The following is an 18,516-nucleotide window of genomic DNA, read 5'->3' as shown; positions in this document are numbered from 1 at the left end:
ATGATTAAAACATTAGTACTAAATCCTTTAAAGCATTTAGATAAGTTTGTGGCTAGAAATAGAAGAGTTCTCTTTTTTTTGGAGACACAGGACATCCAAAACTGTGCTATGGTTTAAAAAAGATAACTTTGACTGAGAAAAGGTCACTGGACCTTCATAACCCATCTACAGGTCCAAGGCTAGAACCCACATAAATATTCTTTGACAGTCTCAACAAAATTCAGACCTAAAATTATCTCATACATATCAATTAAAATTTGCTCAGTCATCACTGATTTCCCTCAAATGTGGCAAATTCATTCATGTTAATGAAAGAAATAGATTGTATTTGAGCAGGGATGAGGGGCAATAAAGCATTAAACAAAAGACATAATTGAAAATCTGACAAATTCAACACAAAGTCTGTTAAACACATTTGTTCACGTTTGGTAAAGCACAGCCTCTTTCTCTGCAGAGCCACAGAGCTGTGGATGAGCTTACACAAAACTTTAGGGGCCAAGCCCACAAATCACCAATCAAGCATCAGCCCCAAAATGCAAACATCCCTGCGCCTTTTAAAGGGTTTCACAATGTGAATAAGAATTACCTTCAGAAAACAGACTCTGGCAGGATGAATGGATACTGAGCAGAAATTTAACTAAAGAAATGCTGTTGTGGTTCACAACACAGCCAAGCTGCAGTGAACACCACCAGACCCTTCCCCTCCTCTGGGGAATGCAGAGCATCACAGCTCTCCAGCAGCAGCCCATGGGATCCAGCAAGCACCAGCAGATGGTGCTCTGAAAACAGGCAGGTTTCTAAGAAAAATCAGCTTTTATGAATTGAAATTTGACAAGCACCAACAAAAAATATCTTCAGTAAAGGTATCACAGTAAAATAATAAATTATTCCTGCCTTCAGAGAAAAACATAGCGCCGTAAAAGGGCAACTTCCCCCCAACTCATCTGCTTTCAGGTGATGCTGCTTTAATTATAACAACACTGCTTTGTTTCCAGAGCACAAGTGCCAGTCATCGTGCAGCAATCTCCTCCTCACCCATCAGAGTATCTTCAAGGCATCATTCCTTCTTGATACTTCACAAATTTGCCTTGGAGGCAAGAACAGTTCAAGTCATTCATTTATGAAACCAAAGACATGCACAGTGTCAGAAATTATGAAAAATTTGGGTACATGATTCCAGTGCCTTCTCTTTTCCTTTTGCTTGGCAGCATAAAATAGCACTGATTGAATGGATCTCACACTTGAATTTTTTTTTCATATATTCTCTGTTTAACAGCTTCCAGAGTAGGACTGGATTTCAGCACATACAGGTGCAGTCACGCAGCTGCAGAAGGATGGAGCAGCACCTAAAATGAACTTCAATACTGGAGAGCCAGAGTGGGATCACTAAAGGAAGAAACTGGTGATAAACCAGATCAAGGTATTTAATTTCACTCATAGAAAGTGATCATGGACTCAAGCCTGACGGAGGTCAAGAGGTGCTTGGGCCTCTCTCTCAGGCATGTGGTTGTGACCTGATGTTCCCAAACAGACAAATCTCCTCACTGGGATCAGGGAAGGGATCTCCACCACAAGAGTTGTACCTTGCAGAGCTACAGGAATGTGCCACAGTCAACCAATGTGCTCCAGTCAGCCTGGGGAAGGCATACTGATCCACTGCAGAGAAAAAAACAAAACCCCCAAACCCCATGTGTAGTTAAAATATAGATACTTGATAAATGTTTCTACATTCATTTGTTTGCAGAAGTGTCATTCCTTCCAGCCGTTCCCAATCGGAACGACACAGAAGTTCATTGTATGTCCACTAAACCAGGAGCCAAATCTCTCCAATGACTTCAAATAAGGTATGTGGTTCTCTCTTTGGCTTAGGAATCATGTCATCTTTAATTAAATATTTAATCATTAGGTGGCTCTCTGGGGACTCAGAAGACCCGAGTTTTTGGCCCAGCTCAGGTTAGGGGAAAGGGGAAAGGAGGCACCGAGTCCTGGAAGGAGCAGAGGCAGCTTTTCTGGGCTGGACCAGCAGGGACAAACAGGGCTGAGGTGAAAGAGGAGTAGGGCAGGTCTGAGGTGCTGACACAAGGCAGAGCTGCTGGGAAGAGGTGTGGAGGAAGGGGAGAAGGGTGGAAAGAGAAGGGGAATGCAGTATCCTGCATGGATGCAACCTGGGAACAACTGGAAACAGATAACTCATTACACCACACCACTAATCCCAATTAACAACCTGAATCAAGTATCAAAGACTTACTTACTGTAGAGTCTGAGCTTGACACTTCTGTCTGGCTGGTTTGGATAAGCTCAGGCCACCACTGCCTGCAGGCAGGAGTGGGATTTCAGCTTCAAGGAATGCCAACCCATAGAGTTCCTCAGAACCAGGTCTGTTTTAGGTGGTCTGTGTTCATATGGAGGGAGTGGTGGGCAATATTTTTCCTCTCTAATTGAAGAGTCCACCCTTTTCCTGTCCATTTTGAAGCACAGGTTAGACCAGCTTTGAGGACATACCTTACAAAGCTGTTCACCTGCAAGGATGGATTTCCCCCTTCACATTTCCATGTCAGTTGTCAGCCAGCTATTTCACATCAAGGTTTGTCTTTGGCAACCAGTTCCACCATGGGAATACTCACACCTACCTTCTCTCACCACAGCATTTAACTCCAGGCAGAGAAAGAGCTGCAGTGGCAAAGTGGGCACTGCTCAGTGGGGATGCACCACTTGCCTCCCACAAGTAGAGACTTGTCAATTCTCTTGGGTCACAGTAGAGACTTGTCAATTCTCTTTTTATTTTCTTGTGATCAATACAAGAGAAGCAGAGAACACACCTCACTCACTGCACCAGAACATACCTTATTTTGCTGTAGGAGTAGAACAATTCATGTGTAGATTTAGTAATCCTTAGTTCCTATGATCTCTCCCTTACCATTAAACTCCTCTCTTTTGCCCTGCCTGATTTTAATAAGATTTTAAATTACTGAAAGACTGTGCACTCTGAGCTTCATTTTTTCCCCTAAGATGTTTTATGCTATTGCCTGTAAAATATTTCTGTATGTTTCAAAGTGAAAGGTCAGAAATTATCATGAGGTTGTTTTGTCATTGATTTGCATGCAATCAGAAAGTTCCCCTTGCTTAATATCTTTGTCAATCCTAAATCTTTCATTGCCTTGATGAAGAAAACAGATGATCTATCATTTGACACTGCTCCTGAACTATCTCCACTAAAATTAATTGTCTACATTTTTTCCCTTGGAGCAGCTGTAGAGCCAACAGGTCATGTGGTGATGTTGCATATACTAGATTTTATCTCAGCTTTGACTGATGCAAGGAATTCACATTTGCTGCCTCAATTTCTTGTACAAGGGCATGCATTTGAATCACAGAACAGCCTTAGGGTCCCAGTATGTACCTTTTCCCTTCATGAACAATCTTTCAGCTCTTCACCTACAGCAGAAGAGTATTCTTTCATTCCACTGAAACATCCTACCTTTAGCCTGATTTTATTTTCAGTCCTTCCTGACATCATTGCTATCAACTTCTACTGGTAAAACAGATCCCTCCAGCACAAAACCCAGCACTTGCCCTAGGACATGATACAGAATATGATGGTTTTAATTTCACTTTTTAATACATCAGGAAAAAACCCTGAAGTGTGAGAAGCAGGCAGTGGATATAGGGTTTGTTCAATAGGCAAGAGGAGCATTTCACAGCTGCAGAGCACATTTCAGCTAAGAGCCTCAAAACATGAAATAAATTTCACAAGAGTCTTGCTGAGATAGGGTTTTGTGAGGTTCATTTAATTAAGGTTTAGTTGATGAATGAGAGTAATGTTTGGGTTTCTGCAGAGGAAATCATGACAGTGACAAACAACTATATTTCTCATTTATTATGTGAAATTTCTGATGTTTCTGGAGAATTTTATAATGAGCTGTGAAGACAGTCCTGGACAATCTTTTTCACACCAGAAAATTAAAGAAAACTTGCAACTCTACTATGTCAAACTATAATTGATATCATATTGACTAGCAATGTCACAAATTTATATCAAGGCACTGAGGAGCAAAACACGCCACAAATACAGAGGAGAACAATTGTGTGGAAAATAAGTGACAGGATTATTGAACCAACTTTATCTGATATTGCATGGGAAGATGACTTGCCATTCAGGCAGAAATTACATACCAAAAAAACATCCTTAAACCAGGAAAACAGTTAATTAACACACTCAGGTTCACAGATGTTTTAATCAAGTGCAGTCTAGATGATTGAAACTGTAACTGTTTGCTACCCTGAGTAAAAGACATCAAAATAAATCTTCAGCATTAAATCATGACATGAATATGGACCTTCTAAAAAGGCAAAAAATTTACAATAAAATTAGCGTGGGCATTTTTTGACAATTCAATTAGCTTAAAGAAATGTATGGTTTTACACAGATCACCAAAGAGCTATCACTTTTAGGAGCTAAAAATCCTTTTCCATTTATCACTAAAAAATCAAATTTTATATACTCAGACAATACAGAATTCCAGGAATGTTAGCCACGTTCTTATGGTTGTATTGTGTCATGAAATAATAATTTCAAATATTTTGGGGAAGGAGGAGAGCCTTTGGGACAGTGATTATGGAGGGAGAGGTTGGGTCTTACTGGATGGTGTAGGCAGAGTCTGCCTTGGGTCTGTCTTGATGTCCTGAACAGTCCTGGGAGATTCATGTCATCACCCCTTAAAATGGAAACACAGGTCAAGTGAGATGTCTGCAAATGGATTAAAACTGTTAATTGGGGCTTGGGTGGTGGAAATACAGAGTTTCCTGTAATCTGCGGAGAAAAACACCCACAAATCTGCAGCAGGGGTTAAAAATGGGGTAGTGAAAGTAGGGGAAGTTAAATCACAGAACCACAGAATGACCTGGGGCATTGGAAGGGAAAATAAAGATCAGCCAGTTCCAACCCCCCTGCCATGGGCAGGGACATCTTCCACTACCCCAGGCTGCTCAGAGCCCCATCCAGCCTGGCCTTGGACACCTCCAGGGATGGGGCAGCCACAGCTTCTCTGTGCCAGTGCCTCCCCACCCTCACAGTAAAGAATTTCTTCGAATATCTAATTTAAACCTACTCTTTTTCAGTGTGAGGCCATTCCTCCCTGTCCTGGCTCCAGGCTGTGGCAGTGCTGTCCAGCCAGCCGAGAGCTCCCACTAGTGTTGCTCTTTATTTCAGTTCCATCACCTGAATAAGGAACTAAAACTAGGGGATTACTAAAGAGAGGGAAAAGCACACTAAGAGAAAGAAGCTGTGTAAGGGTTGGGCTCACAGGTGCTTTCACACTCAATTCATCAGCTGTAAAGCTGATCCATGCTGTCAATTCCTCAAAGCTCATAAATTCTGGAAGTTACATCATCTGGAAATCTTGTTGAAAATATTCAGATGCCACTGTCAGCACCTAATGAAGAACTGTAACACTGTGAAAAACAAGTTTTTACCTGGAGCTTTGGAGAAGGATGGAGGTCAGGGTGATCTGTCACTGCAGCCTGTGGCTCCTTTTAGGGGTATCCATGGGTATTTTATACCTGCTCCTCCAAATTCATGCTGTGGGGACACAGAAGGTATCTAAGACCAAGGGTAAATCGATCTAGTTAAAATAGTTGGCAGGGTGGGGGGGTGTTTGTTTTTTTTTCTTCAAATCAAAGCTGCAAGTTGAAGATCTGGCTCTTAAAAATAAATCATGAAGGACTGGCTGTTGGATTGGGCAATAGTAAGGAACACTGGAAAATTAAAATCTTGGGAAGAGAGTTAAAGCTGGCACATCTGGAAGCAAATATTTCCATAACAGTGAATTTAAGCTGGTTGGTATGAGATAGAAATTTGCTTAATAATAACAGGTGATTTTCACCAGATTATGTTATGTAGAGATGAGAATTTCTAATGTTGGGACCTTTGTAATATTCCAGCCAGGTTCATATCTGTTGAATTATGTCTTCTAACACACTGAAGTACATCCCTGACTTGGATTTTTCTTTTCTAGCAAGTGAGGAATATACATTAAAAAAAGCTACATGTTGGGGATCTATGAGCTTTTTGGTCTATGTGTACAAGAACTGGATATCTACATAGGAAGGGGCCAGAGGAAGAAATTTTTGGATTAGATAAAGACATCAGACTCAAATAATATCTTTGTACTTCCATTGAAATTTGCATCCAGTCTGGCAATTTCCAGGCTCATATCCTGCATTTGTTATTAAATACACATTTTATATTTGTTTCCTGTGTATCATGATTTGGCTGGCATGACGACTTGGGGGAGCAACCAGACTTTCTGCTGGTACTCAGGAGTCTACTGAGAAAATTGTAAAATGCCAAGTAGTTTACATTTTAGAAGCCTGGAACAATAATTATGAGGAAATTCCACTAGAGCATACAATGGAGATATTTGTAACTCTTCATATCTCCTGGCACAACAGCACAACAAAATGAAGAGCTCAGAATGATAAAGCCACACAAATCCAGATAAGAGACAAACCTTTTATGTTGAAACATGCAGCAATGACCAACTTAATACATGGTCAATTTTATGATTTTTAATTTTTTTAAGCCTTTAATGAAGGTTTGTGCAAATATAGATTTATAAGTATTTGCTATTCACCAAATATATTCAGAAAAATTACCTGTGGGACAGCAGTTATGTAAGAAATAGGGAAGAAGTTGTGACTTCAAAACCCCATTCCCTTTCTCAGTAAAAAATGGAATTCCCCAAATAAGTGTCACAAATAATAAAAATAAGTGATAATCTTGCTTTTCTGGAAGTCATCTTAGAAAATAAAATAAAACATATAAGAAGCTTGATGGATAAATGTAGAATTGCTGCCACTAATGAAATTCAAACTTCCCTATTCCTCCAGGACCACCATACACAAAGTTTTGCATAAACAAATAGCAGTTTCCTTTTTAATCTCCCCAGACTTGTGTCCATTTAAATGTACCCACTATAACAAAGGTGGTATATCTGCCAGCTTCTTTTGAAAAAATGAAAAACAGAGATAAAAAAACAGAGATAAAAAGTTTGTACCTTTGGGTATGATTTTAAAAGGAGAAAGAGTAAAAAAATAAGTTAAGCCTCCATGAAAATGAACCTGTACATCTTCAAAACCTGAAACTTTGCTGTTTCATATCAACAGTTGCTCCTGCTTCAAGTGATTCCTGCCCTCCACACTTCCATGAGTGTTAAAGCCATGAGTAACCAGCTGTGTTTTATGTATCTGTGCTTGAGCACTCACAGGCTACTAAAAAGAAACCAGAAATAACCTGCACAGCTGATGGACTGTCATGCTTAGGTATAAATCTTCATTGTCTTTTGATTGATTAACTGAAGGGGGTGATTTTATTACTGAACCTGATCAATCCTACACTGATTTCCTTTGTACATATTGTTATTATAATGCATGCCTTATTTTTCAAAATAGATACTGTGCTCTTTTGTCTTAAAAGGTAATCATCATCAATTACCCTTGAACTTTTAAATCACTGTTTTGCAAACTTCAAAAGGATTTTTCAAGTTAATGAAGGCAAAGGTACTTTCTCGTGACTCAGAATTTAACTTCTGTATTAGGTGCACACAGGGTTTCTATTTACAACACCAAAACAATGCAGATTATCACCACTGAACATTTCAAAACAGCAACTGTGGGCTTTGATGACAAGACATCAAATATTCTTCTAGCAAAGACAAAAACATTGCCGTAGCAGATTTCACCCTGCTTCAACAGGCTTGGCTTCCAGGGGTATCCAGAATCAGCAGTTTAAAAACAGTTCCACACTGGAGCACTGAGAAGGAAAATCCTCTCTCAGCTCCTGCCCATCCGTCCCGTCCCCAGGAGGGGGAAGCCGAGCTCCGCCGCTTGCAGAATAAAGTATTTAAAAGGAAGTGTGGGAAGGATCTGTTTGTTTTTTTCCTGAACATCAGCTATTCTTATGCTTGTTCCCAGGAATGAAATTATTCTTCCCAAGTGTCTTCTCCCATGGCCCCCCACTGTGGACAAGAATCTTTCTGTCCTCACTGAGAGCACTCTACATTTTGGGTCAAAGAGGATTTTATTATTTTTTTTTTCCTGTTTTTTTTTTCCTTTTGCTCTTGAGCAATAGGAGGATGGAGCTGCCAAGAACCACAAGGCCCTTCTGGTTCTCCTCTCAGCCACACAAATGTCCTGCTCAGAGCTTTAACAAGGAGTCCCGGGCCCGAGCATCAGTTTCAATTAACATGAAATGCAACTCTCCTGTTTGCCAGGGCCAGCAGCCTGTCTGGAGGGTTCCTCTCCAGAATGAGGAGGATTGTGCTGCTTCCACAGAAGCACATTTTTACTGCTGGAAATAAGGAGGGCGAGTCAATTGCCAGAGCACTTTGGTGCCATTGGAGCCAGCTTGGTCCCCAGGTAGGTCCAAGCTTTGTGTAGTTCCACATTGCATCCCCAGATGCCCAGGGTCATCTGTCCTGGCACCAGAGCCCACCTTTGGGCACCAAATCCTGCACTTGGATGTGCTGGCTGGCCACCCTGCAGGGCAGGGTTTGGTCTGTGGGCAGGACGAAGGGTGGGATGCAGAAAACAAAACCTTCCTGTGAAGCACCGTGACCACACTGAAGTGGTGGCTGGGTGTGTGTCTGCAGCAAAAAAACATGAATTCTGGAGTCATCGCCTACAGCTGTGGCTGCTCCAAGGACACAGAGCCCAGGGAACTGTTTTTTGAGCCTCCCAGGCCACAAGGAGCTGGGGTGACAAAGGAACATGGGTGTTGGGTGGATCATTGCTTCAAGGGAGGGCAGAGCAGCAGCCCCACTGCCAGGCACTGATCCAACATCCAGGGCAAGCACCCACACCTGTCCTCCTGGGAAATCAAAACCAAAAGCTTACTATGTACCAATAAATACATTTTATTATCCTCAATGGAGAACTTCAAGGACTTGGAGAATTATGCAAAGCCATCTTTTGATTCAGAATCATCCTGAGAGGAATCTGTCTGCCTGAGGGCCCAAACTGCTGTCCTTTCCCTTTTGAAAGGTGAGCACACCTGACAAGGTATGAGATCAGGAATTAACCAAGCAGATTCTGCCCCACTGGTTTAATGAGGAAAAAGCACATGCATTAGAAATAGATCTGGCTCCTGCTACCCTGTGGTAAGCACACAGAGCTGTCCCCCTTCTGATACCTTACAGCTAGCCCAAAAAACTTGACAAGAAATCAAAAATTTATATTATTTTTTTTTTTTTTACAGAACTATTTAGCAAAAGATATTCAGGTTTTCCTGAAATATAGAATTTCTAATAGGGTGTGTTAGCCCTGAACTTTTAAATCCTGTTACTTTCCAGTCTTCTTCAAAATTACCAAAGCGAAGCAAATCAAAAAATATATATTTTTGAAACTGAGAAACATAGAGAATATTTTTTTTATCTCAGTTCTCTTCTGTGCCTTTCTTTGCATTTGTATAATGCACAGATTTTTGGTTCTTATGGGAAAAGCAAGTACACAAGCAATATATAGCATTGCTGGCCCAGAATTTTTTTGAGTTTCCTCCTAGGAAAAAAAAAATCCTCCTTATTAAGTATAATCCTCAGGGAGCAGAAAACTGATTCTGTGCATGCCAATTTTTGTATAGAAATAAATAAAATTTGGCACTGTGATTTTTATCTCCAGTATAGAAGAATAAAAGAGTTTGAATGCTTGAATACAAAGAATTTCTAAGGGTATACATGATTTAATGATATACAAGACTCACTGCCACTTTCTCCATTCCAGGAGTTTATATTTCCCATCAGGAAGTGCTGAATATTTTCCTCCACATTAATGCAAATCAGTATACAACATAAATTATTCTGTTAGACTATTTTTTAATTATGCCTGCTGGAAAAATCTTTATCTGTATGAAAGTTGTGTTAAAATTGCGCAATCCAGTGTCTGACTGTATTCATGCTCATTCCCCTGCCAGTGCCAGTGCCAATAGCAGCTCTGTGGCCCAAACCCTGTGCATTTCTGTGGCACAGCAATTCAAAATCTGGGGCTCTAGGTAATGGAATTTTTTTCTGATGGTCCTTCTACCTGTCCTCTTTTTTTTTTTTTTTTCTTCTTGTTATTACAAGAGGGTAAATTTAGATTGAGATACAAGGAATAAGTGTTTTACAAGTGTTTTACAAGTGGTTTTGTGTTCAAGAAATAACTGAATGTGGCACTTGGCCACAGACAACTTGGTTTGGGGTTAGAAACTGTGGGAACAACACCAGAGCCACAGCACACAGTTCCCTCTCTCCCTTAATTTAATTGTCAGGATGTCTTCTGTACAGATTTGATTAACCCCACACAAATTTTAGCTGGTGCATTCTTTTTGTATTTGGATTTGTTTAAGTCCTTCCTTTTGGTGTGCCTGTAGACACCATCAGAGTTCAAGAGAGGCTGTGCTCCCTGCCATACTGCCACACTTCAGGGGCCCTGTGTCACTTAAAAGTATGGAGCACATCCCAAAATTCCTCTCAGCCCATTCCTGGGTCCCATCCAGCCCAGGGGCTGAAATAAACCTGGTGCAAGTGGCTGCTCCCTGTGGCCTTGTGCTGAGCTTGAGCGTCCCCCAGCACTCTCTCTCCTATACATCATTAAGCCAAACCTACATAAATCCTTACACATGTGAGAAACAGCATATTCCCTCTCAAACAACCTCTACTGCCATGTCTTTCTTATTTAAAAGAGAGAATTTAGGAGCCTCTTTTCATGAGCTTGGGCCAGTGAGCCTCTGTGTGCCCATTGCCCTTCCCACCTCTCCCACCCCCTGCCCATGGCCTGGAGTGTTCTCCAGCTCCTGGCAGGCTTGGGAGGTCAGTCCTCTGCTTAAAGGTGGATAATCTTGATTTAATGGGCAGCAACAAGCAGTTTCTTACCTCTTTAAAGTCCTTGAAAGTTCTCAGGAAAGCCACTGCTTTCCTTTATTACTCACACTCATGCTTTGGAGTCTAGGCCCTTCCCGACTGAAACAGAATTTGTCCTTCAGAGTGTCAATGCTTTCTTTTTCTTAAAGGCAGCCTCAGTTTATTTTCCTGCTCTTTAAACCTCTCAGCTCCTAGTCTAGGAGGGGGGCAGCAGAGTCTAGGGCAGCAGGCTCTGTGGTGTCTCTTCAGCCAAAACATCAACCATTCATCAGATTAAAAATGGAGGGTCTCAATTTGAACCTACCCAGGGTGTGAGGCAGAGGACCTGCAAGGATTAGAGAGAAAATAAATGGCTGATGCTGGAAGCCTGGAATCCATCTTGCACAAATTGATCTCATTTTACACTGGGATTCATATTTTAACATCTTTGGCTGTGGAAAGCCTTGGACAAAGTTCTTGGCCTAAGTCTGTCATGTATTAATGCTAAGTGAATTTAAAACAGCATAAAAGCAACTACAGAGTGTGTGCATGCCTGTGTTTCTGACTTTGATGTCTTTGGCATCTGACTGTGTTTCTAATTTTGATGCACTAACATAAACTAATAAAGTGAATACACTCAGATTTTAGTACACTGTGTGTTTATCACTTTCAAGCACCTATTTCTTCAAGAATTTCAATGCTTTTCTGAGAAATAGATTTTCCTAATGATAGGTCTTCAATACCAGAAGCACCTCTGTATTTGATATTAAAAGAACTATAAACCATCCACATAATTTAAAGCACTACAGATTTATCACTGGTATTGCAGTATTACTTGGAGAAGCCCATCCCCACAGAATCTGGATACTTTACACAGAATTTGGATACTTACACAGAATTTTGGATACTGGTTCTTAGAAAGCATGAGAGCCACGTGCTCCTATTGGCCTCAGCAGAAATATTTACATCAGGGTAGGGAATTGCCCTATCCAGCCCACAATACAAAGATTATGTCTAGTGCCCCTCAAGATATTAAAATCTGGCTGACCCTGTAGCCTAAGAGTTGCACAAAACTGTGTATTTTTCTCCTTTAAGAGACAAAAGCCTTGACCATACAGAGTTATCACACAGAGAACATCCAGAACTGGATAATCACGGGAAACAACACTGCTCATCCCCTGCCCAAAGGTGACCAGCCAGGGAGTTTGTGTGGGTTCAAGAGTTCTCACTTCTGGCCCCACTTTTTCTGGTGAAACAGCCAGCTACTCCCATCACCCTCTCAGGTTACTATTGAAGAATAAAGCCTGTTATCTGCAGGTCCTTTAGCACCATATTAGGATCTGATCCTCTGGTTGACCAGTGGCCTTGGCTTGGGACTTTTTTCTCACCTTATCTGCAGCTTCATAGTATTGTCCTCAGGCTGGAAGAACCAAAGATGTTTCTTGAGATGGCAGAGATATTGATTATTTTCTAGATAAGACTGCCTTATATTTCCTGCATTCCCAGAATTTATGGGGGGTTTTTTGAGAGCAAGTCTTTTCCCCTAAATGCATCTCATAGTGAATGAAATTACTAGATAAACTGCAAAGCAGTTCCTCTTTGCTGCCCTAAACTTGGTATACAATGAACATCATATTAAAACATTTAGAACTCTTCCCTTGATAAATAAAACATGTTTATTTTAATTCTTCAAAGTTGACCTAAGAAAATAAGGTCACATTTTTATTTAGCTAAATTACAACTAGATAGTGCTTGATTTGGCACAATTATTACTAAGTTTTAGTATCTATTTCTACTACTGTCACTATGAAAACATTATTTTAAAATGCTTTTAAAAGGACAGCAACATTTCTTAATACAATGGAGTTTTGATAACACTGTCTGCTGGCATGCTCAAAATATGGAGTAAACAAATTCTTCCCTGGCTTGGACTAATAATCCCTCCAGTGCTGCAAGCTCAATTAACATTTAAAAATCTATAGTAGATATGTAAACTGACTAAAACAGGCTGTCTCTCTGGTCAGGGGTTATCCAAAATTTGTGAGATTTCTGTGTCATTTCCTTATTAAGTCCTGGTTTAGATTTCACTTAGGTAAATAAGACCTTGTTGATCTGAATGATCTTGATTCAGATCTAGACTGCAGCTTTCCTTATTCATATTCCTTCCACAGTGCATAAGAAAACCACACCTTTATTTTTCCTTCCACAACTACATTATTGTCTTTATATGAGATGAGGATGAGATTGGTTTTATGTTATTTCATCAGCTACTTAGAGACTGTTTATGCTGACTTTTGTGGTGACTTTGTAGAACCTTGAGCTCTTGATTCTGTAAATCCCTTACTAAGGCAGCCCCACTGACCCCTCTGTGTCCTCATTTACAAACCTATTTGCCTGGAGAGTGGAAACCTCCATCAGTTTCCATCAGGTCTTTTATATAAACACTAACATATAAAAATATTCTTTCTTTTCAACCTTTTCAAACACTTACCAAAACAATGACTATTTATAGGTTAGAATAGTAAACTGTGTCTCGTTTTGAGAAAACTGTACAGGATTGTGAATCTGAGAAAACAGGATTTCTTACTCCACACGTTTAAAAACCATCCTGTAAACATTGAAGGTGTTTTATCTGGCTTCTAATACTGCAATTGCAAGGTTTTTCACATCTGAATAGAAACAGAATAATAATCAGAAAATAAAATCTCCTGAGAGCTTACAGGAAAACAGAAAATAAAGTCAGTGTAACTGGTACAATTCCATCAGTATGTTACTGTTTTGTTCTGGGCAACCTCAATTTACATCCATTCTGGCAACAGATGAGAAGCAGTCACAGAACCAAAGCAATCACATTAAATCACTATTATTTTACTGGGTAATTATTAGAGATAATTGCTTTCAGCTCTTGAGGAAAGGCCATACAGAGCACTCCCAAAGCAAGCACCACTGCCAGCTGGGAGGAGACCGAGCTCTGCCGCTGCTTCCTGATGTTGGCCCCAGACTAATTCACCTCATGGCCTTGTCTCTGGCTCCAAGTCCATCACCTTTTGGCAAAGCCTGTTGCTGAGGTGTGAGTGCAGGCAGTGACAAGCCTCACAAACCTCTCTCTTTTCTCAGCTACACCCCCTCAGCAGAGTCAAAACCCTGCCTGGCTCTGAGCACAGCATTCAAAAGCAGCCCAGCTGTGCAGCCAAGGCTGTGTTCAACAGCTGGACCTCAGCACAAGCCCAGTGAAACACCACCAATCACTACAGCAAACTTAGGACAGGCTTTTCAGACACTTTCCCAGGCTGCCAGAGGTCAGCAGAAAGTTCATATTTTCTATAAAATATGACTCAGGGCTGTGTACAAGAGCAGGGGATGTTCTCCCCTGCAGGACTTGTTTTCCTTTTAATGGCTTTCCAAATATTTTGATCCTTCCAGTGGGAATTAGCAGAATGCCAAATGGATGCCTTCTGCTTGGGCAAGACCTTACTGGACTGGCTCCACACAAAGCCATAGGCATGAACCAAAAGATAAGATTCTTAGAAACAATTAAAACTCACTGTTGGGGGGTAATGCAGGAACAAATATATTTAGGAGCCATGAGGACATAAACAGTCCAGATAACTTACTGGAGTCTGATACTGGCTTGGGGGGAAAAAAAAAATTTACTGTCAAGGAATCTTAATTAGAAATTAAAATATTTGATTAATCCCAAGGAGGTAGTAAAGTTAAAAGCATTTGTAATATATATCAGAGGTATATCTGGTATTGTGGGTCCAAATAGCAGATTTAAATTAAATCCCCCCAAATTTCAGGGACAGAATTATCCCAAATTATCCCAAATGAATTCCACTGCTAGCAACATTCCCATTAGGAAGGGATGCCCTCCATCAGTCTCACCATGGGTGATTTAGGCTCTCACTTTCACACATCCTGCAACTCCTGGCTGTGCTTATTTAGAAGTGAGCCACGCTCCACACAACATTTTCCATTGTGTCACTGAGTAGCTGCTCACCATTTCTGTCTGTTTTCACACTTGTTCTGCTTTTGTGGCTGTGTGGGTGGAGGGGGCTGGGCAGCCCAAGGCAGGAGCCCACAGGCACAGGAAGAGGCTCTGCGTGCACGCTCTGCTGAGACCCTTCCAGCTGTGATTCCAGGAAAACCCTGCAGGGCCCAGCGTGGAGAAACAGGTGTTTGGGTGGGGAAATCAGCACAAATTTGGAAACTGAGAGCTCCTACCTCATGTGCACTCACATTTTTTTATTCCAGCAGGTTGGATTATGGGTGAAAAATCTCTGTATGGAATGCAGAGAACAAAACTAAAGACGAATGTCTGCTGAATTTTGAGTTGCCTCGGTGGTGTGTGTTGTGTTGCCAATGTATTAATTCAAGGTGGTTTTCATTCCCACTGATTTCTTTTCCAGCCTCCTGTGCTCATGGGTGGAAGCTCTCAAAAGTGAAATGGTCAAGGGAAAGGTACAGATTTTTAACCATGTCATCTTACGTTTCTTGTGGATCCATGCACATGTGAATACATACATCCACTTCCCTTGCCTTGGTCCTGATATTCTGAAAGCAGAGCACAGTACAGATTGCATCTGCTGTCTAGATATATGAGTAGCATTCAAGAGAACTGGGATTCCTTCCCTCCCCTAGAATGAAATGAATGCCCAATCTGGTCCATTTAAAAAGAAGAAAAAAAAAACAAAAAACCAAAAAACAAACAAAACAAAACCACAAAATCCACAAAAGTTCAAAACCCCAATACTAAGGGCAGGCTTATGAGCTCTAAGGACAATGCTCCTTTCTATCAAGGTTGATGTATTATACACTGAGTGGGAGTGAAAAGTACCAGGGTTTTTAAGAAAAATAATCCCAAACTTCCTTTCAATTCATAGACAATTGAATTCCTCCCTGAAAATCCATAATCATGTATTGTTTCCACAGTCAAAATGCACTAAATCCTAATAAACAGACATTAAACAAACACAACTTTTCAGGGAGATATGCAACAGCACAAACTCTGAGCTGGGCTTCTTTGGGAAACAAAATAAAACTGATTAGAACAAGGGAAATGACGACTGCTGAGATGAGTCAGTCCCTAAAACGCTCACTCAGAGAAAACCCAAACATTTCTGAGCAGCTTTTGTGCTCCTAAGGCATCTCCTGAGGATTTGAGAGGGAGGATGGAGTGGGGACACAGCTGCACATCCATCAGCAGCCCTTCACTCGTGGTCTTGCTGTGTCAAACACACACAAACTGCTCATGAGGGGAAGGGAAATGCACATTTCTGTACCCTAGCTGAGGTACAGCAGGAACAGACAGCCTCTTAATCTTATTTGTTGCAGAATAGCAGACTTAGATCCTGCTAATATAAACACAGTCAAAGAGGAAAATGAAATGGATTGCAACTCCTCCTTCACACTACAGAGAAAATTAACGAGTTCTCGAGAAAACTAAGCCTGTAATACCTTAAACATTGAGAATACAATATTAAAACATCTCTCAGCAATCATAGACCTCAAAGGCTGAATGACCACCCTGTGCTTTCAATAATAAATTAAATATTTGTTTTTACTAGGGCAACATTTCCTTGTTTCTACTTAGAGCATGAATTAGCACACTTAAAAAGAAAAAAAAACCAACAAAAACAACTGAAAAACCCTAAAACAAACAAAAAAACAAATAAACAGACAAAAAACAAATAAACAAACAAAAAACATAAAAACAAAAAAAAAAAACCAGAAAATAAACCTCCTGTACAACCAAGAACATTTTGAATGTATGTATTTAAGACTCTTTTAAAAAATAGTCTACTGGTCACAAGAGCAAATGGTTTGCATTTTTAAAATAACAAAACTGGGCACCTGTTTTTCCTGTGGTACAGTAATATTGTGGTGGTGATGATGATGATGATGATGATGATGATGATGATGATGATGATGATGATGATGATGATGATGATGGAGGAAAAGCTGAACTCTGGCCTGTCCTTCTCACAAAATCAGTTTCTACAATATTTAACTCAGAGCTTAATTTGGGCTTATTTATACAAGTCATCTGGTCTTAAAATTGGGTTTACCAGGATTTTGTATTTCTGACTGTCTTCCTGTTCTTCTTTTTCCATTTTCCATTTAAGATTTTGGGAAGAGCCAATCTGTTAACAGACAATGAAGACAGAAGTTCCAGTGCCCTGCTAAGAGTAGACACAAGTGTGTATAGATTTTAAATTTGTCTGATATGTTGCTCCTCTCATGGAGTAGAGGCAAAGGACCTGATTCTGCACATTTAAAGCACATCAGTGCTGTTGTACTGACTCAATCATTGAAGTGCCTTTGAATTTGGGTTCTATTCCACCCTTAGCTGCGCTGCTGTACAGGTGAAGAACAGCAGGCCATGTCAAAAATTCCTCCAGCTGCAGAAAAGCAAGAAATGCAAAGAAAGGTCAATGTTGACAAAAAAACAGAAGTGTGTTTCATTTTAATGCTGTGGCACAAAGGCCATCAGGTGGCTGGCTGAGGGAGAGGAGAGAGAAGATAGTCACTCTAGCAAGGCTCTTCACTCAGCACAGAAATGAGAAGGGAAACCAAAGACTGGAAGCAAATCCAGGCCACCGCCATGGGAAGTGAAGAAGTTAAAGAACAACAAGCTCTGGAAATGAGCCATTGACTGACATAACAGATCCATGGGGATGTGTTTGTCTTGGGTTGTAGGTTAAACCTGGAGATTAAACCTGGAGGTTTCTCTGGAGGCCATGCTCTAGCCAAGCATTTGCTGAAGAGCTCAGGGCCCTTTGACTCTGGTGGCTTAGAGGAGTCAAAATAGCAGATTTGATGGTCCTTCAGCCTCTGCAAAGTCACCACAACAAACACAGATCCCAAACAAGATGGGAGGTGAGGGAGGTACCTATGGGAGCAAACAGGCCAGAGTCTCCAGCTGCTCTTTCCTCTGCTCTGGAATCAGAAGGAGGAAGTCTGAAGGAAGCCTGGATGGAGGTGGCAGGAATGTCTGTCAGCCTTGGGGGCCAGCCAGCCTTCTTATCTTTCTGGTTCAGCATGTTCAGAAAGCAAAAGGGGAGTTCCTTTGTTCTTTGTGGCAAAGGGAGCACTGTGGCTGAAAGCAGCTGCCCAGGAACAGGACCCAGAGGTGCTGATGCCTGGGGAAGCCAAAGGGCTGGAGCCAAATGGCAGAGCAGGAGTGCCCAGCACCCTCTGGAGCAAGGTCCCCTCAGTGTCACAAGGGCAGGGTCAATGTTTGCTTCAGTGCTGGCTGTGCAGCATGAGCACAGTGTGGTCAGATGTGTGTGCAGGTGAATGGCAACATTCATCTCCTTTTCACTGCTTTCTGGAGTGTTTCAGGGAGGTAACATCAGAACAGGCAGTGTTTGTCATGCAGCTGACACCCTGCCAGATCACATCCTTCTTTACTCCAGGAAAAATTATTTCTGCCTCATTAAAGGCAAAAGCTCATCTTAAATATAATCAAGTTATGGCAGATCATGGCTTTTTTCCTACTAAAAAGCAGAGTCTTCAAAATTTCCCCTTCAGAAATGAAAATCAGAGTGTATTATCCCTGGAATAGATCTAGACAAAGATCACATTATTGCCTTCACTTGTCACAGGAGCAGCTACAGCTCTGTGAGGTAGATTCTCTTTCTTT

Source organism: Parus major, chromosome 1 (assembly GCF_001522545.3).
Source record: "Parus major isolate Abel chromosome 1, Parus_major1.1, whole genome shotgun sequence".
NCBI lineage: Eukaryota > Metazoa > Chordata > Aves > Passeriformes > Paridae > Parus > Parus major.
This window is presented reverse-complemented; position numbering follows the sequence as displayed.